The 18,648-nt window shown below is 38.2% G+C and overlaps 2 long non-coding RNA genes across 3 annotated transcripts; both read right to left on the bottom strand.

The window, feature by feature from the left end:
* Nucleotides 1-2,769: 2,769 nt before the first annotated feature.
* LOC136248541 (uncharacterized) lies at nucleotides 2,770-5,192 on the bottom strand. 2 transcript variants are annotated; one of them, XR_010697766.1, is made up of 4 exons: nucleotides 4,875-4,935; nucleotides 4,728-4,824; nucleotides 3,879-3,970; nucleotides 2,770-2,904 (listed from the first exon to the last, which is right to left on the bottom strand). It is a non-coding gene; the product is annotated as an uncharacterized lncRNA (long non-coding RNA). The 2 variants fall into 2 exon arrangements; XR_010697767.1 differs by lacking the exon at nucleotides 4,728-4,824 and having other exon boundaries at nucleotides 4,875-5,192.
* Nucleotides 5,193-11,058: 5,866 nt separating this feature from the next.
* LOC136256911 (uncharacterized) lies at nucleotides 11,059-13,421 on the bottom strand. The gene is made up of 2 exons (XR_010701730.1): nucleotides 13,110-13,421; nucleotides 11,059-11,328 (listed from the first exon to the last, which is right to left on the bottom strand). It is a non-coding gene; the product is annotated as an uncharacterized lncRNA (long non-coding RNA).
* Nucleotides 13,422-18,648: the final 5,227 nt, after the last annotated feature.

The following is an 18,648-nucleotide window of genomic DNA, read 5'->3' as shown; positions in this document are numbered from 1 at the left end:
AATCCACGAAAATTGAAATTCTGTTTGTGTTTACCTGAGCCCTTGTTTATTGTCAATAACTCTTGTTACAAGGGCCAGCTGCCCAAACATTTAGTAGCATTGTGAAGCCCTTTAATGCCGGAACTGTTATCAAAAAAGTGCTTTGATACTTTGATACTGTCAAAAACAAGTCAGTTATGAGGTTTTAAAAATATCCCATACATTTAGTATGAATGATTCAGGTGAACGTGCACCAACTATATATCCCTTCAAAAATTTGCTATACAGTAAACATTTTGTAGTCATCCAACAATAACAAAATTGTAAATTACAAGGAGGGAGTTTAACTATAACAATAACTATCACTTTTTGCTATAGAAATTACTGTACATGAACTCTAAGTAAGTTAGCTAATACTATTTGATAGCTACATGCCTACATGTATTAATTTTTGTATACAACACATAGTTACAGCAAACTGCCTAGTTTCATGGTTTTGAAATTATTTAAACCATATTTCATACATATCAAGCTTACATAGACAAAACCATTCATAATACACTATTACTGGTAACAATCACATGTGGATGTTCCAGTCTTCTTACACAGATAACCAGTGGTCTTCAAAACCCAAGACATGTATCCGGATGGTGAATGCCCCTTCTTACTTTTACAGTGAGCCCTCAGGGATGTCAAATTTTGACACATGCCATGCTATAATCAAACAAAGTTGTAAATTAGAAACATATCCCCAATATGTATATCAATGTAGCTCACATGACCAAATACTCAAATTATTTATTAAAACAATTACACATTAGTATATTACTGTATATTATACAGATGATCTCCAAGAATGTTACACACACATACACGCATGTAAGTACACAAACAAAAAGCAAAAAACAAAACTACAAAATACAAGGCCCCATGCAGCAGTCATGTGAAACACAGCTACTACTACCCAACTAAAGAGTACTGGGGACATGGTCAATCTCTGGATTGTCTAGATCTTAGGAGTTCAATGACGACCTCCTAACCCATTATACAGCTGGGTAGGCTGGAGCAATGTGAGTAAAGTTTCCTACTAAAGGAAGTAATAACAACTTGGGGATCAAACTGGTACCTTTCAATTAGCAGGCTGATGCTCTACCTACGTGGCTATGCTTCCTTATGCACACACACATGCATGCTTACACACACACACACACACACACACACACACACACACACACACACACACACACACACACACACACACACACACACACGCACACGCACGTACACGAATGTTCAAATACATCTTCCAAAGCTTCTCTTAAAAATGTTACTGAAACTCCGAAGCTTTGATATGTCAACGATAAATGAACACAATTGATGGTTAATAGGATGTACGAACTCCCACACTTTGTTATAGCTCCAGTACAACCTTGTTTAAACTATAACTAACCAAAAATAGTAAATGGCAGCTTCCACAATGAGTGACAATACTTATGCAACTGGTTTAACTTGTTAGTATCCATTAAAAGAAGCATTGGTGGGATAAAGCAGCATCCAAATGCTATGAAACCAAACGAAGCATTAAAACCTTGAACTACAGTATTTGTCTCAACCCTAACACACATGTATACATACATGCACACACATTTGCTTGCAAACACAACACACACACAGAGCAAAAACAAATCTCCAAAAGCCATCTGAAACACAGCTATTGCTGCCCCACTTGGGACATGGTCGATCCCTGGAATGTCTAGATCTCAAAGAGGCCATAGAACCTGAAGTTCAATAACAACCCCATAAAACCACTAAGTGAGACCAGGATAGTTGGGCATAGTCAACCATTATTGATGTTACAGCTTCCCAGTTGATATTAGGTCGGGTCATTATACAGCTGGGTAAACTTAAGCAATGTTTCTTGCTCAAGGAAACAAGATGGCTTCTTGTCAAGGGTGACCACTAGTCAAATTGGTTAAGTTACACACTTAGTCAAGGGGTGGTCATCAGTCAGGGGTGGTCACTTACACAAGGCTGATTACTAATCAAGGGTGGTTGGTACTTTGATTTTCAGCATAAAGTAAATTAGTTAAGTTAAAATGTAAGCGGTTGCATATTCTATGTACACTTAACACAATGTATATTTGTTATAATGTGGCTAATTAAAGGTGTGATATTTATGATGTAAAAAACACAAATTTACATGCACATACAAATGCAGGCATGCACACACACACACACACACACACACACACACACACACACACACACACACACACACACACACACACACACACACACACACACACACACACACACTTGTAGCATTGTGTACACACCAACAACATCTCTATCAATGGAAAGTTTCACCTCACTGGTAGAATTCCATGAGGTACACTATGTCCTATTGGGCAAGAAAATCTTCTAAAATGATTTTTTCAGCCATCCTAATAACTCACTGTTGCTATACGAAGCCATTACGATCAGTGTGATTTTGATTCACTAGTAGTGATGTAGTTACCATGTTGCACTTAAAGGCTTCTGTATTCTCCTATTATGGTTGGCTACCTTTTAGTGCAATTACTAGAAACAAGTCATGTGATTTAGGATTAATTGCACTCGTTCTATTGGCCATAACACACGGTAAACTTTATCATTATGTGATTAATTGAAAAACCAGATGGACACACAATCAGTTAACGTCAGTGGTAGACACTAATTCAACACAACCACTATATTACTAGTAACATTACATGTACATCACTGTCTCTACTAACATGTTTCTCAGTACTTTAACAATATCACCAACTCCATCAAAGAAGTCATCAAGTCCAAGGAATCATCTATCCTTGTAAGAAAGAGCAACTACTCCATCATCATGTGTTCTGGTATAGTTAAGGTTAACTATACTCATATTTGGTAAGGGACCTGTAAGTCAGAACAACACTTTTACAAGCCAACTTTAATCAATAAACATTCAAATAGTTCAATTACTCTAATAGAACACACAGAACAAAATACTGATTTGGTCACTATATTGAATACAAGGGTGGCTACTAGTTAAGGGTGGCTACTAGTTAAGGGTGGCTACTAGTTAAGGGTGGCGACTAGTTAAGGGTGGAGACTAGTTAAGGGTGGCTACTAGTTAAGGGTGGCTACTAGTTAAGGGTGGCTACTAGTTAAGGGTGGCGACTAGTTAAGGGTGGCGACTAGTTAAGGGTGGCGACTAGTTAAGGGTGGCTACTAGTTAAGGGTGGCTACTAGTTAAGGGTGGCTACTAGTTAAGGGTGGCGACTAGTTAAGGGTGGAGACTAGTTAAGGGTGGCTACTAGTTAAGGGTGGCTACTAGTTAAGGGTGGCTACTAGTTAAGGGTGGCTACTAGTTAAGGGTGGCTACTAGTTAAGGGTGGCGACTAGTTAAGGGTGGCTACTAGTTAAGGGTGGCCACTAGTCAAGGGTGGCTACTAGTTAAGGGTGGTCACTAGTCAAGGGTGGCTACTAGTTAAGGGTGGTCACTAGTCAAGGGTGGCTACTAGTTAAGGGTGGTCACTAGTCAAGGGTGGCTACTAGTTAAGGGTGGTCACTAGTCAAGGGTGGCTACTAGTTAAGGGTGGTCACTAGTCAAGGGTGGCTACTAGTTAAGGGTGGTCACTAGTCAAGGGTGGCTAGTAGTTAAGGGTGGTCACTAGTCAAGGGTGGCTAGTAGTTAAGGGTGGTCACTAGTCAAGGGTGGCTAGTAGTTAAGGGTGGTCACTAGTCAAGGGTGGCTAGTAGTTAAGGGTGGTCACTAGTCAAGGGTGGCTAGTAGTTAAGGGTGGTCACTAGTTAAGGGTGATCACTATTCAAGGGTGGATACTAATTAAGGGTGGTCACTAGTCAAGGGTATCTCTAAAACATAGTACCTTGGTCTCAAGGGCACTCCCTATTACTCTTTGTTCTTGACCGTAATGCTGTCTCCAGTGCTGACAGGGCCCAAAATTCAACCAATCATGTGCTGGGTACAATGTACATCAAAAAGAACATGTTACAAATTTCCATATGTAATATTCGTCATATACAGTATTTCGTCATATAATGCATTACATTACTGGTTACTGCAAAAGTAATATTATTATGTAACATGTCACTCCCCAACTCTGCTTATATGCATGCATTTTACTTTGTGCTGGAGGATCAAATTGCTAACCACAGTTGACTGCTAACCACTATCCACCCTTGAATAGTGACCATCCTTGACTAGTGTATGGCCACATTTTACCATTCAACATGGACGTCCTTAACTTGTATAGCCACCTTTGACTAGCAACCACCCTTGATTAGTTAGTGGCCACACCAGAGAAATGCATGTTTCACTTGTAGTTGTAGGCTGGGAGCCTGGATTTAGAATGTTGGGTTTAGTTTGAAGCTTGGTAATAAACAAATGTAAAACAAGCTGTATGTAATTGATATTATCCTCAGGGTAACATGTAATATGCACTAACTGTGACACGTTAGAAGTAATGAGTAAAATGTAATGAGTTAGAGTCATGATTCAAACTCTGACAGTAAGTGGTAACATGAAACATAGAATAACAACTCTGCAATTTCTATAACTATGTAGCTAAAGTGTGGAATGATTAATAGAAGGGAAAGGTATAGAATTAATACAATATACAATATACACACTCACTACACTACACTACATACACACTCACTACACTACACTACACTACATACACACACGCACATACACACATCACAGGTGTACACACATGCGCAAACTAATAACATCTTCAGAAAAGGAAACTTTCACTTCATCAACAGAAATGGCATGGTACTGATGGTAGAGAATGTAGGGCTTTAATATTACTGCAAATTTCACAGATCCTGTTGTGAAGTGACCTACAGTTGGTTCTGACCTTAAGTGAAAACTGTGAAGTAGTCCATTCCAGTAATGACATCAACTTCAGTCAACTTGGTGGTGACTGTCTTGTCATCTGAAATGAAGTCACAAACACTGACACTAAAGTTGACTAAACATTGGAATAGTATACACACATACGTGTACCATGTTCACACTGTACCACAAATGAAAATTCTACTGTACACAACTCACGCATACTCAATTAAATAAACCTCTCTAGACCAGATTAGATTAACACACAAAAACAACAGATGACAAATAATAATGACTTCTCTTGGTAGCTATGAAGTCACCTCTGGTAAATAAGTTACATGTATGGAATAATTTGTTATTTACACTTGTACACATGTCAGATTATGTTGTAGTATTGGTAATGTATGCTCATATCAATGCCCTCTGGTGGTTGTTTACAAGATATCTTTGTGTGTCCTAATGAACTCAATCTTACATACACTATGACCTACTAGTGGTCACTTGTCACTGAGGTGTGAAGTCTGACCATCACACCATAGTGGTCATGTGATTATGTGTATGAGTTTTTGTCCATATTAGGAGGTGTTGGCTCATAGCAGAGTACAGTGCTTGTATGTGATTAGCAACCAGATCTTTGACTTGATTATACAGGATGTATGTCAAAAACATTATACAGGGTGTATGTCAAAAACATTATACAGGGTGTATGTCAAAAAGGGGGTTACTATTCAGTGGACTGGACTACTGGACTGACATATTTTTGGTTTTTGTACATTCCATGGTTGGATTTACGGAGTCTTGCTAGTAAGCACCCTTAGGGCACCTGCAGCCCACTTCTAAACGCTGAAGACGAACAGTGGAATATGCGAAAACTGTCTCTTGATAATTTCGCTACTATTATACAACACTTATTCCTTACCCTGGTGTGTAGTAATGCTGTAGGCAGTGCAGGGAATGTGACAGCAACAGTTAACCAGTCATCAACTTGCCAGTAGACAATATCCTTCGAGATATCCTTAGCAAGCTTGAGGAGCAAGTTAGTCTCGCATGGCCAGACCTCTAGTTCAGTGCAGGAGCTTACCAATTCGATTTTCAGCACGGGCACTTAGCTATAATCTTTAATTGATAAGCCCCTGCACTGAAACAGAAGTCTATAGCAGCGAGACTAGCTTGTTCCTCAAGCTTGCTCTAAGTCTACAGGCAAGTTGATCGCTGGTTAACTAATGCTGTCCGCACATTCCCTGCACTGCCTGCAGCTTTGCCACACACCAGGGAAAGGAATAAGTGCTGTCATGATAGTGGCATAATGAATGGTAGTAAATTCAGTTTTCGCATATTCCACTGCTCGTCTTCAACGTTTAGAAGTGGGCTGCGGGTGCTTACTAGCAAGACTCTGTAATAAATCCAACCATAGAATGTGCAAAAATCAAAAATATGTCAGTCCAGTAGTCCAGTCCAGTAAACTAAGTGGCATTGTAGTACAATTTACAGAATGTAGATGTTTCATTCTGGCAATAACCAGTTATGCAATGGGATCTAGTATGTGTGTTCATACAAACCCCACACACACACACCATATATGTTATAGGAAGTTGTATCACAATAATCATGTGTGCCTAACGGTGAGAGAAACATTTTTGGGTATACATATCTGCATGCCATACAGTAGAGTAGCAGTGAATAGAAATGCATTTAATTGGCTATCACAGCTACTTTTTAGGATTAAAGTATCATATTCACCACTCAGTAATGAAATGTTGATGGATTAGACACTACCAAAAACAAATCTACTGTGTTACTAGGCCAAGTTGCTACAGAGGGATATTCATGTACAATTTTAAGACTGCAATTACGATTCAGGACAAGTAAATAGAAACATCATAAAATACTGTATGTAGGAAGGCCAGCTGTAACAAACATTATTATGGTCACTGTAATGAGATGGTCTTGTGAAAACATCTTGGGACTTACTTGACATGGTCACTATAATGAGGTGGTCTTATTAGCGAGGTCTACAGACCAATTGTATTAGTATCAAAGATTTGTAACTTCCAGGTTGGTTAAAGTCACCAACTAAACAATAAAATAAAATTATCAACAGAAAACACAGTGGCTCAGGAATATGACTAACAAGGAATCAAACGAATGCTCAAATTTTTGAACAATTTATCCTATCCTAAGAACGTAAGCATAAAAATTGATTAGAACATTTAACCACATTACTACCAAAAGAACAGCTATACATTACTTGTTTAAGTGTGTGCTATTCCTCCATTTTGACCACCATAAATGGTTCCTTCATCTGTCTCGAAATGTTTCTGCTTCATGTTGACTGTAACCATGTCTTTGATAAGGGACCTGTAGGGAGAGAACAACAATATGTGTACAAACCAACTTGAATAAACATCCAAATAAACACTTTGTAATAAATGCACAAATTAAGATGGACAATAACATGAATGTCAAACATGTATCTTGACAAATGATCATCCCTTACAATGTTTTATACTGTTACAGGTCAACAGGCTTGTATGTATTGCTTTATGGTCTGTGAACTGCCTGCTACAGGTAGTGAGATAGTACTAGGCCTGTACAAAGTTGTTATTCTAAGATGGCCACAGGCCTGTATACTTCACATAAATGTGCCACAAGCCTGTTATAAACACTCTCAAAATCTTAAAATTGTTACAAGCCTGTGTAACCTGTCATATTTGTGGACAAAAATTATTTTGAATTAGTGATCTTGTATGTTAGCAGGCCTTTCATCTGTACAACAGGCTTGTGTTACATTTTAGACAGGCCTGTATTTGTGAACTGGTAACAAGTCTGTGAAACATGTAAGTGCAGTGACAGGTCTGTAGAAATTCATCTATTTTGGGGTGTAAATGTTTAGGTCTGCCTGTAATGGTTTCTGTATTTCAAATCCCACAATGAAACATGACACTTGTTGGTTAGGTTATATACATATACAAAATGAAATCTTTATAATAGGAAGATGGTGCAGTAAACCTGTTTAGTGTTAAGTGGGCCATTAGTGACTAAACAATTACAGTAAACAGTGACAACAGTAGTCACCATAGCAACAGAGTACATGTATGTACCAGGCTTGTAAGAAACTGTTTCGCAGGATGTACTAGAACACATGACTGTGATAGGACTGTAAATCAATGGTTTACAGACTACCTGCCATGATACAATTGTACATGTCAACATGTAGCAGGCCTGTCTGACCATCCTGCTACAGGAATGGTCCAGGGCAGTATATCTACAGTACAGTGCTGTGACAGGCTATTGATCTGTATGTGAATATTGACAGGATTGAAGAAAAGATTTATTTTTGCAAGGGATATCTAAGCATAAGGAGGGAGCCTAAGGATTGTTCAGTCAATTGCTAATTTTCATGGCTGTAGCTGCAGCGGATATGTGGGTCCAGCACAGTTTCTGACCCCGGTTTATCATTTTGCCCAATGCGTAATGTATTGTGGGATTCACCCGCTACCAAGACTATGGGAATACACCTTAAGCTAGTCTAAACAAAAAAATCAGTCAGGAACATTGTGTACATGAATACATAGTAACATTCTCCACCCATTCTTCGAATAAAGGCCATATGAAGCAAGTCTTACAAATCAGTCATGCATGTGGGACAGCCTCCACCACTAACTTCTTTTCATTCTGTAGATCAGGTGAAATCACTGTTCCTACTGAGAAGGGCTACAATGTAAACTATCATAGAACCATTGAGCAGACCATCCCCTTCACCCACATTCAATCTCTCTGAGCATTCCAAAACAGACCAAGACAGACCAGGAGTGACCGTAATTATTGATGAACACCTGTGCCTTATCACAGCAATCATGGATTACCTATCTCTTCAGGGTAATGGTCCAGGCCCTTTGTTTCAGTGGGAGAATGGTGTGCTACTAGCTAAGCCATTTGAAGTTTGTGGAGGAAGTAAGAGCAGCCCTAACTGAAGCCATAGGGCACAGCTTCAGGGGTGCCACTACAACTGTAGAAATTGTGGGTATTCAAGATTATACTATTCAGACCTTGGGTCAATGGAAGAGCTCGGCGTAATGTCAAATTACTGCAACTGACCAAGGGTAACAACAACCTGGTGGTACTGGTATCAGTTGAACCTGTTTCAAGAGCACCACTATCAGGCCCATAATCCCATCCCCTATTCTCTCCAGTAACTGTGTTTGTCTCAGTCCAGCATTTAGGTACATGTAACATGTGACCATACACCTACAGGTACATGAAATGTTTAGTGGTACATGAGTGTTACATGTATGTGAAATCTTATGATCCAATGACATGTACAACATGTATGGTACAGTCATGTTGTACACATTTCATGTAGAATCCCACAATGAAACCTTATGCTTGTTGATTAGATTATAAATACAAACTAAAACTTTATGTAATGAGGAATATTTATTTGATATGTCAGTGGAATATGACTGTCTAACTACTACCATGCGTACTAGGATACAGTAACCAATAGAAACAACAGTAACCATAGCAACAGCTTGCATGCAACATGAATTGGCTTTCAGTTTTGTGGATCGTAAGTTATGGACCTGAACACAAAGTATTCCTCCTTTTACCTTATTAGGCATGTTTATACAAATTTTTCATTTAAAACATGCAAATTTGCTGTTGCAGTTAACATCGTTGTAACACAACAAAACGGTCTTTGTTAGAAAACAAGCTAGAGAAGTAAATCAGGCAAGGAAGCCGATTGCTAGGAGGTTAAATAATCAAATCAGTAAAAACACATCCCTCGTGCTTTTAAGGTAGTCTGGCGCGGCCGCCCCTTCGCAAATAGGAAGGGTCTGGGGACTCTAGCATTGTGTACTTGTGTGAACTTACCGAAAACTGGTGCGTCCAATCAAATCACTTGCCTGCTCATTTAGTGATGTGGATATCCGTTTTGGCTAACTTGATAGGCGGAAAACTATGGCTTCTTGATTGTCACGAGTCTTGTCCAATTACAACAACTTATCGTGAAGGAATAAGGATGGCATATTAAAAAAGTACAAAGAGTACATTAAGTAGTCTTGTAAGTTAGAAGCGGTGAGTTCTTTGAGCGTTCCACTGGATATGAATATTGCAATGACTAACGATAATAGTGCAATCTAATTACGGAAAACCACGTCTCACCCACTAATTACATTCCATTCGCACAAGTACACTATGCTAGAGTCTCCAGACCCTTCCTGTTTGCGAAGGGGCGGCCGCGCCAGACTACTTTTAAGGTTGCATACACAATACATCCTGGTCTTAATTGGTAACTCTGTCACGTTAAAATAAACAAACTCACAAGCTGTCTCAAACACGCTCGGCTTTGATATTCCATGCCTCGGCCCGCCCTCGGCACACACGTGAATTTTGCTGTATAGACTAGTAGCATTTATCCACTCCACTCCGGTCATAGATACATACTATGCTCCGGTTCGCGGTTGTCGGATCCAGTCCACTTGTTCTGGGCCGTCACTTGGAGCGTTTGCTTACCATGGAAGGCGCTCACATGCGCTCATCACATTATAATGCATGCCACAATCGATCCTTTCACTGCACATAGGCTTCATAGCTCTTCCCACTAGCATCACGTGGTTAAAATGGCACAGCAGTATATCAACTCAACGGACTACTCTCGACCACCACGAGCTCGCTTGAAGGAAGTCAAATATGTAAGTACAATGTAAACACAAGTGTTGTTCTAACATATAATGATATTACTTTTTTGTGTTGGTAAGGATGGGGAAGGCAGGCTGATTAAGTTTCGTACCCACAGTCGAAACGCAAGTGGCAAAAATATGCTTTATTACGCATATTTAATTGCACAGCTTGTTTTCCCGCGAAGAAACAAGCGCTTCTTCGGGTAGAACACCATCTGACTACAAACGCTTGTAGCTTCCAGATGCAACGCTCTTTCCTGTTTGCACTGGGTGTCACGCAACAACACGTCACTTGTCTTTCCCACAGCAACCAAATTCGGCAGCTGCAGTTAGTTAGCAACAAGCTACAAAGCACAGAACAAAGTTGGTGAGTAATAACAAGGTGGTTTTGAGGTGTGGTACAAATTTGTTTCAAGCCATATTAGTGTTTCTAATTAATTTGCACAACTAGACAAAAGCCCAAACTTGATAATTATGTTGTAAAAAGTTGTGCACTTTGGCTGCTGTTTACACATACAGTGATTGTTGACAAATAGCATTTTTACACATTTTAAATCAACAATTTCTATAAAAGTTATCAGGCGGAGACTTCCTGTGCCAGAATACTGCTACTACTACTCCGAGTTGACCAGAGATGAAAGTTTCTACCATCAAATTCAATAATAACTTGTAACTGCTTGGGTACAGCCATCTTCAAGGACTCCATTCCTACTGTGTCCAGGGTAAATCCCGCGCAGTACTGCTCCTGTCATGGAGATACACAGAGGTCTGGTCATCCATCACAGTCCTAACCTGTATTAGTTTCAAAAATACAACTGGATGTACTAGCTGTTAGAACGCAGTATTACTAAATACATAGAATTTGAGGTAAATTGGTCAAAAGAAAAGTAAAAATGTTACCAAGAGTTAATAATAGTGGAGTATTAACTCTTGATGTTACTAAAATCTATTGAGGAATGGATAGCTAGCTACACTGAAAGAGAGCAGTCACAACAGACCAATTTACGTACCGAGGCCACTTTCATCTAGCCAAATTATTGTTGCTTCAGAAGGGCTTTCTCATTCCAAAACAGAGTTATCATGGTACGACACTGTAACTGGTACAATCAGTTTGTTCTGAAAGCTTTAACAAACCAAGGTTATCATCAGTTACCTGTACAGTACAAACGTCTCAAGTACACATGGGTACACATGAGACTTTAAAAGACCATCATTCTAAATCAGGAGAAGATCCAGGATTTCACAAGCTAACAGGAACAAAATTTGTAAAGCAGGGACTCAGAAAAGAGATACCGTATGACAAGAAAATTTGATGAATCTACATTTCAGCAGTTTTGGTGAATTACTATAAACATCCTTAAAAATCGAGAAATTATAGATCTAAACACATACTTTTAAAGGTGCTCATGAGCATTTAATGAATTTATAGTTTACAATCTAAACTAATTATTTGTCAAATTTTCTCGAGCAAAAATTTCCTGCCTTATGGTAAGCATCCATTTTGAGTAATTATCAATTTCCAGCAGTGATTACGATTTTAAAACTTCAAGGAGTTATTTGTATTACTATATTATATATAGTAGCTCCATGTTTCTAATTTTATGTACTGGTAAAGTTTCATAGTGAAACACATAGTGAAACACATTAAGCAACTGCAACTGGTCTAAATAAAGCTTGTCAAAAATTCAGGGTACCATGGGACAACATTTAAATCTACATAATATACAGCAATGCTCTAAATTGCCAGATTTTGCTGTGGGAAGCCCTTACCATTGGATGTGAATCACAAGTTCCTGAATTCAGCTGCACTGCAAGAGTCTGACCTAGTAGAAGAGGTCGTAACTGATTGATCTATTTTTAACATGTGCACCACTAAGGTAGCAGTAATGATTATTTCTCAAGATGTGGGATAAAAAGATTGCATGGATTTTGTAGGCATCTGATAATGTAGGGATTTGCAATGGTGATGTCTTTCCATAGGAATTAATAGTTTTATGCACGGGCAATCCTTGTTATGAGTCCAGACTATCTCACTAACTCAACTTTGCTTCCTCGTGAAATATCTTGATAGTTTCACTTTTACATTGGGTGAGTGTTATCAAATCACAGTGGCATGCAGCCAGTTTATTCCAAACTTCATCGCTATGGTTGCCCAGGTTTAACTATTCAAAGCATCAAGATAAGGTACGAGAATTTTTTCAGTATTAGCAAAGATTTGTATGAAGGTTACATTTCTGTAAACTGAGGCTGATACTGTTGACTACTGAACTTGTAATGAGGATTGTCCATGTTATGAATCTCTACTTACACAGTACATGTACTAAAGGTGTGGAGCAACTGAGATATTTTCACTATTGAGAGAGCTATATCTGAACCACAAAAATTTCTTTCAAAAATGTTTTTACATTTTGGCAATCCACAAAAGTTGTTTTAACACCTTATGACACTGTGATGTATGGTTTATTGTGTATAACAAGATACTGAATAACACCCTCTTCTATATTAACAGAGTACAAATTTGTTTCACAAATGTATACAGTTTCATACAGCTACTAGACGTGCTCTATACAAACCTTATCACTTTCGTTGACTCAGATTTTGTGCACTCTTTTTCGTTTATCCACAGCAAAGTGAAATCGGGAGCAGCTAAATTCTTGTTCAATTCTAACACTAAAATACTTTCAGCCCGCACGTTTCAAGATTAAATAAACTGAATAATTGTCTCCATAAATCATCTCCTCAAGTGTTTTTATTCGAAAATACGCCAGAAATTTACTGGTTGAACGCCATTTCTCTCGTCCGCGTGGCCTGGCGAAAACGCCATTTTGGACTTGTCGTAAATTGCGCGTGCAAGTAAAAACTCCCGTTTTTTGTCGCTTGCGTTTCGACTGCCCAGACCGCTTTCTTCCCTTTTGTATTTGGGTGGCGGGAAAGACCACTAAACTGTTAGCACCTTTCCCCCCACTCAAATACATGTACAAAACGTCGGAATAGCAGTGTGAGTTTGAGACAAGCTAGCCTCCCTTCATGAGCACACAAGATCAACATGCCGCACACTGTTAGTACCTTAGCCTCTTCTGTTACATCTAAATGTAGTGTTGTTGCTTCATTTTATACTTTGTATTGCACAACTGACTGTAGAGTTGTAATAAATTCCTGTCCTCCACATTGTCATACAACATTTACATGTGCATATCCCAATACCAGAAATTAGAGGTCATTGGCCTACTGCTTAAAAATGGAATTGACATAGTGTTGGATTGGAAATACATCTCAAATAGCGCTATACAATATCCGCTTTGTAGTGAAGGTAATGGAATATGTATAAATAGAGGATTAACGACCCATTTGGTAGGATTGACATCCTTTTCTACATGTGGCAATACTGACTATGGTTCAGTAGGCACAAATGTATGGATTTAACATACAATACACTCACTCACCCTACGAAGTAGGTTGAATCTGTTAGTTTCGACTCATCATTAAGATGTAGGTTTAGATCAACGCTAAATACAGCCATCTTCTTGTGGTTCTAGGTCATCCATAAACGTCCAGCGATGCGCCCGATTAGAAAGTGCTTCTCTGATGTATTGAGTACGTCATTCATCATTAATAGGCCAATCCAGCACTGACCTTACTTAGAAAGCTCAATCCAAATAATTATGGGTGTTCTGTTATCCCCTACAAGTAAACTTCGAAAGTAGTAGCTAGCTGAAACTGGCGCCAAATGAGATAGTCTACTTTTCAAGGTATAAATCACATACATCGAGCTAGAAAAATGCCTGTAATAAAATCAGCAAATTATGGTGGGTGTTGTTTAAAACGAAGAGGTTTTGAGCACATACACAGTGCATAACCTAGAGCATGCTAATGCATGCTCTCATCTAAAGGGGTCTGGGAGCATGCCCCCACAGGAAATTTTTTGATAATTCACCCATCTGAGGTTAAATCTGGTGTAAATTTGGAGCAAAAATTGCTTGACTAGTTACACTAGCAATAACAACAAATAATAACGACTGAAGTATGATGCAGGACAAGACACTTCACACTGCATATGCGTTGTGATACATTACTAAATTATAACTTAGAAATGCAATAACATCTACAATAACATGCACACATGCATGCACACTGTAAACAATTAGTCTCTCTATCAGTTTGGTCGGTGGCTTGTGGCTTCCTGATGACAACGAGCTGCAGGCTATAAAGGAACATGTACCATGAAACCACCTAACTTCAAAGGCAAATTCCAGGGATACATATCTTATAAACCCTGGCTGGCCATGGTACATTTAAGTTAAACCATGGCTGGCCATGGTTTATTTTAGTTACACCATGGCTGGCTATGGTACATTTAAAATAAACCATGGCTGGCTATGGTACATTTAATGTACCGTGGCCTAGATATCTGATGAGGTAACGTTGTTTGTTTTTATAAGAATCCTGGCAGTATTCGATTGTGGGAGGTTATTATTACTCATGTGATGACATCCATGAACCCGATTTTGCATTCTACAGCACTCATACGAAGGCGATTCGACGCCCTTACCACCCTATGAGTTGACAAACGGAAGTTTAAGGTGAGAACTAGTGTCATGGTTAATTTACAATCGAATGTCTGCGTGTTTGATTGCGTACCACACCCACTTTTCGTATATCACGAGGTAACCACTCTACAGCGAAGCTTACCCCTCTGGATGTTTAGAAAACATTGTAAACAGTGGTTAAACGATGTAGCAACTTTGAAACATTTGTTAAATCGCAAAGTTGAGTGTTTCTGTGATATTCATAGGATTTGCCCATTTATGTTAACAAACGTAACTGCAACGTTACTTGCTGCTGACCCATAATCGAATGTTACAAGACTCTCTATATAATAAATGCAGTGGGTTGCCTCGTATTGGCTTGGGTGGTTAGTCACCCACCACAGTAGGCTATCAGCCTACATGGTACATATCAGTTGTATCACGTGCCCTCGTGATTTGCCTGATATGTACACCCACGCTCTCGGGCCTAACGGCCCTTGAGCTTGGGTGACGGCCCGAGAGCGTGGGTGTACATATCAGGCAAATCACTCGGGTACATGATACAACTATTACATGTAACATCATATTATCAAAACTGCACAGCCAGTTTGCCTATTATCAAATACTAGTACACAGGAACACTTTACTTAATGATCAAACATTTCATGAGTGTACTTATTCTACCTTTCCTGGATACTTAATCTGTAAGATTTTGATATGTGTTACAGAATTTATACTATTGGTTTTCAACATTATAGTAATTTGTATGATACATTTATAGTTCTTGCATTTATTTGCAATAGTGTTTTATGACAAGTATATTCCTTCCAAGTTAGATATGCATGACTGTACTATTTGTCTGTTTATTTTGCAGTGACTTTACTCCCATATATCCACTAGAGCTACTAGAATATTTAAGTAATAGAAAATATTATTGTTAACATGCGATGTTGGGTGTTACAGAAGGACATTAGTTAGTCTTTACTGTCCTGTTTCTATAACAGGGGAATTGTACTAGTTTGTAAGAAAAGTCAGAAAGTGTAGAAGAAAGTATAAATATTTAGTACAGACTGTAAACAGATACATTATGGTGAACGTGACAGACTATAGTATAGTATCTACAAGTTGAGCTGGATCCTGAAAAACAGTTCAGTAAAAATGGAAAGCAGATTTTTTCACTTAAGATAGTTAACATTTCAGTCAACCAGATGATTAGCTAATGGTGACAATCAAAAAGGCTAATGGAAATTGTAACATTTGGAAAATTTTACAAAGCACTAAATTTTAACCTTAGTTCTTACAAAATGTGCATTAAAAACTACTTCATGTCCTTTTTGTAGCTTTAGCTTGGTTCCACTGATCAGTTTAAAATTTTTTGAACAGCCATTGTTTCTTGCCCAATAGAAATTACATGTATTTCCATTATATACAAATAAGGCAAAACTACACTTGTTAGAATCCATAATTTGTCAAACAAACCATAACATAAAAACAAAGCCCTTGAATTTCTCTATACAATGGCATCCAAACTTTTGTTGTAACACTTTCATAGTGGCAGTTATTCATAGTTGCCTCCACAGCGCTCTCATACAGTTTTCTATAGAAGAAATTCATTCCTCAGTATGTAAACCTCAAAAGTGCCCTAGATTGCCCTTACCCAAATACACTAAACTTGATCTCATTCAATAAGTTGAATTGTACAGATTAACAATTCACCTAAACCAATGGCTTAATTGGCCATTCTACAGAGATGCATCACAAAACATACTTTGTTCACAGTACAATTTCGTACTTGGATGCATAGATTCACCGTACAAGGCTTTCTCCTCTCTTTTCCATTGGTCGCTATATAATATCTTTCATATCACTCGATGCACAATTTATCAATGATTCTGATAAATGCAACCCCATCTCCGTAAACTGAAGTACGTGGAAGTCATGATGCGTTGTTTGAAAAACAGTGTTATTTTCTGTGATTTTTAATTCGTAAAACATTAAATGTGTCAAAATTTGTGATATGAGTAAAAGTGTCATTGTGGTTTGACCCCTTCACAAGTTTGGGGAAAGAGTATTTTCATGGCTTCACCATAGGAAATGTTTGGTGAATATTTTGATTGACCATAAATATTGTATCAAGATATTTGAACAAAAGGATTTCAAAATATTTTTAGCTGGTCAAGCAGTACTAGATTGTGTGTAACTATACATGGTCAATTGATAGTATTGGGCAAACTCTATAGTATGTATTTGTTGAGCTGTATCCTCATGGATGCAATTTTCTAGAAGACTCTTGTAACAATAGAGAATAGAGACTACATGTATAGTTCATCTAACAACTGATGGTTTTTTAAAACTTATGCAGCTCCCTCTGCTAGTTAATAAATTATATTTTCCAGTGCTAAATTTTCTACAGTAAGTATTATTGATCACAGGCATTATACCATCAGATATTTTAAGGCCATAAAGTAGGACATGATTCCTTTAAAAGCAACTTCACACAGTCATTGGTGACTGTACTGTATGTCAAAAATAACTTACTGATAGAAATTTATATGCTGGCCTGTACACTGTAGAACTAAAGTTTTCAGCAAACTCAACCAATATGTTACCTACTGTACATACAAACACAAAAATACAATTGCTAAGGTGCCACATTCTATTACAAAATCTTGTAACATAATCATATACATTACTGTATCAGGGGTCATGGATTTTTGAGCTTTCTTACCATTCAAAATCCCCCCCAAAAACAGCTTGGCAGTATTGTTTAAGCATAACCAAGCCCAAAAATGCCTTAAGAGCAACTCCAAATATTTCCTACAAGTTTCTATAAAATTTTTATCTACAGTAACACTAACTAAACTAACTGATGCTTTCTCCCAAGCATAACTCAATAACGCATAAGGCTACAGGCTTACTGTTTTGACATGGATCACTTTGTCACAATACATGCCTTTTGCCAACTGTAGTACATACAATACACGCATACTGGACTTACCTTGGTCCTCCTTTGTGTCCCAGTTCTTTTCACTGACAACTGAAGGTGTCAATTGATGATAGTGCATTATGGCTTCCCTGTGGCTGTGGTGGTAGTTATTACGCTTATCGTCCCTTATTTTCTGTAATGGTTGCTGAGACACTTCTCGTTGTGTTCCTCATTTGTATTGCTGTGTAACAGGCGGAACATAACTGAAGATGGAGCAAAATAATTGGCATTGCACTTTGCAGTAATTGGTTACCGAGGCACATGGTTAGATGCAAAATTAATTTTATGACTTACCTTTCTTTTGATACAGTATTCATAGGTTATTAGTGATAACTACATAACAGTAAGCAAACCAGTAGAAGGAAAATAGAGATTTTAAGTTGGATTAGGGATCAAAAAGCTAAGTAATGAAACAAGAGCAGCATGTGAAGTAACATCCGGACACCAGACAATTTCTGGTCAATTACACAAGGTGCCAGCCTACTTGTATCAGTCACCTGTACTGCAGTAGTAAAATGTGTTTATAACTTATACTTGTGGTATTCATGATCACCTGCACAACCAGTTTTTAAGCTAGAATGAACAAGTCATCAGTGCATC

Source organism: Dysidea avara, chromosome 1 (genome assembly GCF_963678975.1).
Source record: "Dysidea avara chromosome 1, odDysAvar1.4, whole genome shotgun sequence".
NCBI classification, from domain to species: Eukaryota; Metazoa; Porifera; class Demospongiae; order Dictyoceratida; family Dysideidae; genus Dysidea; species Dysidea avara.
This window is presented reverse-complemented; position numbering and strand designations above follow the sequence as displayed.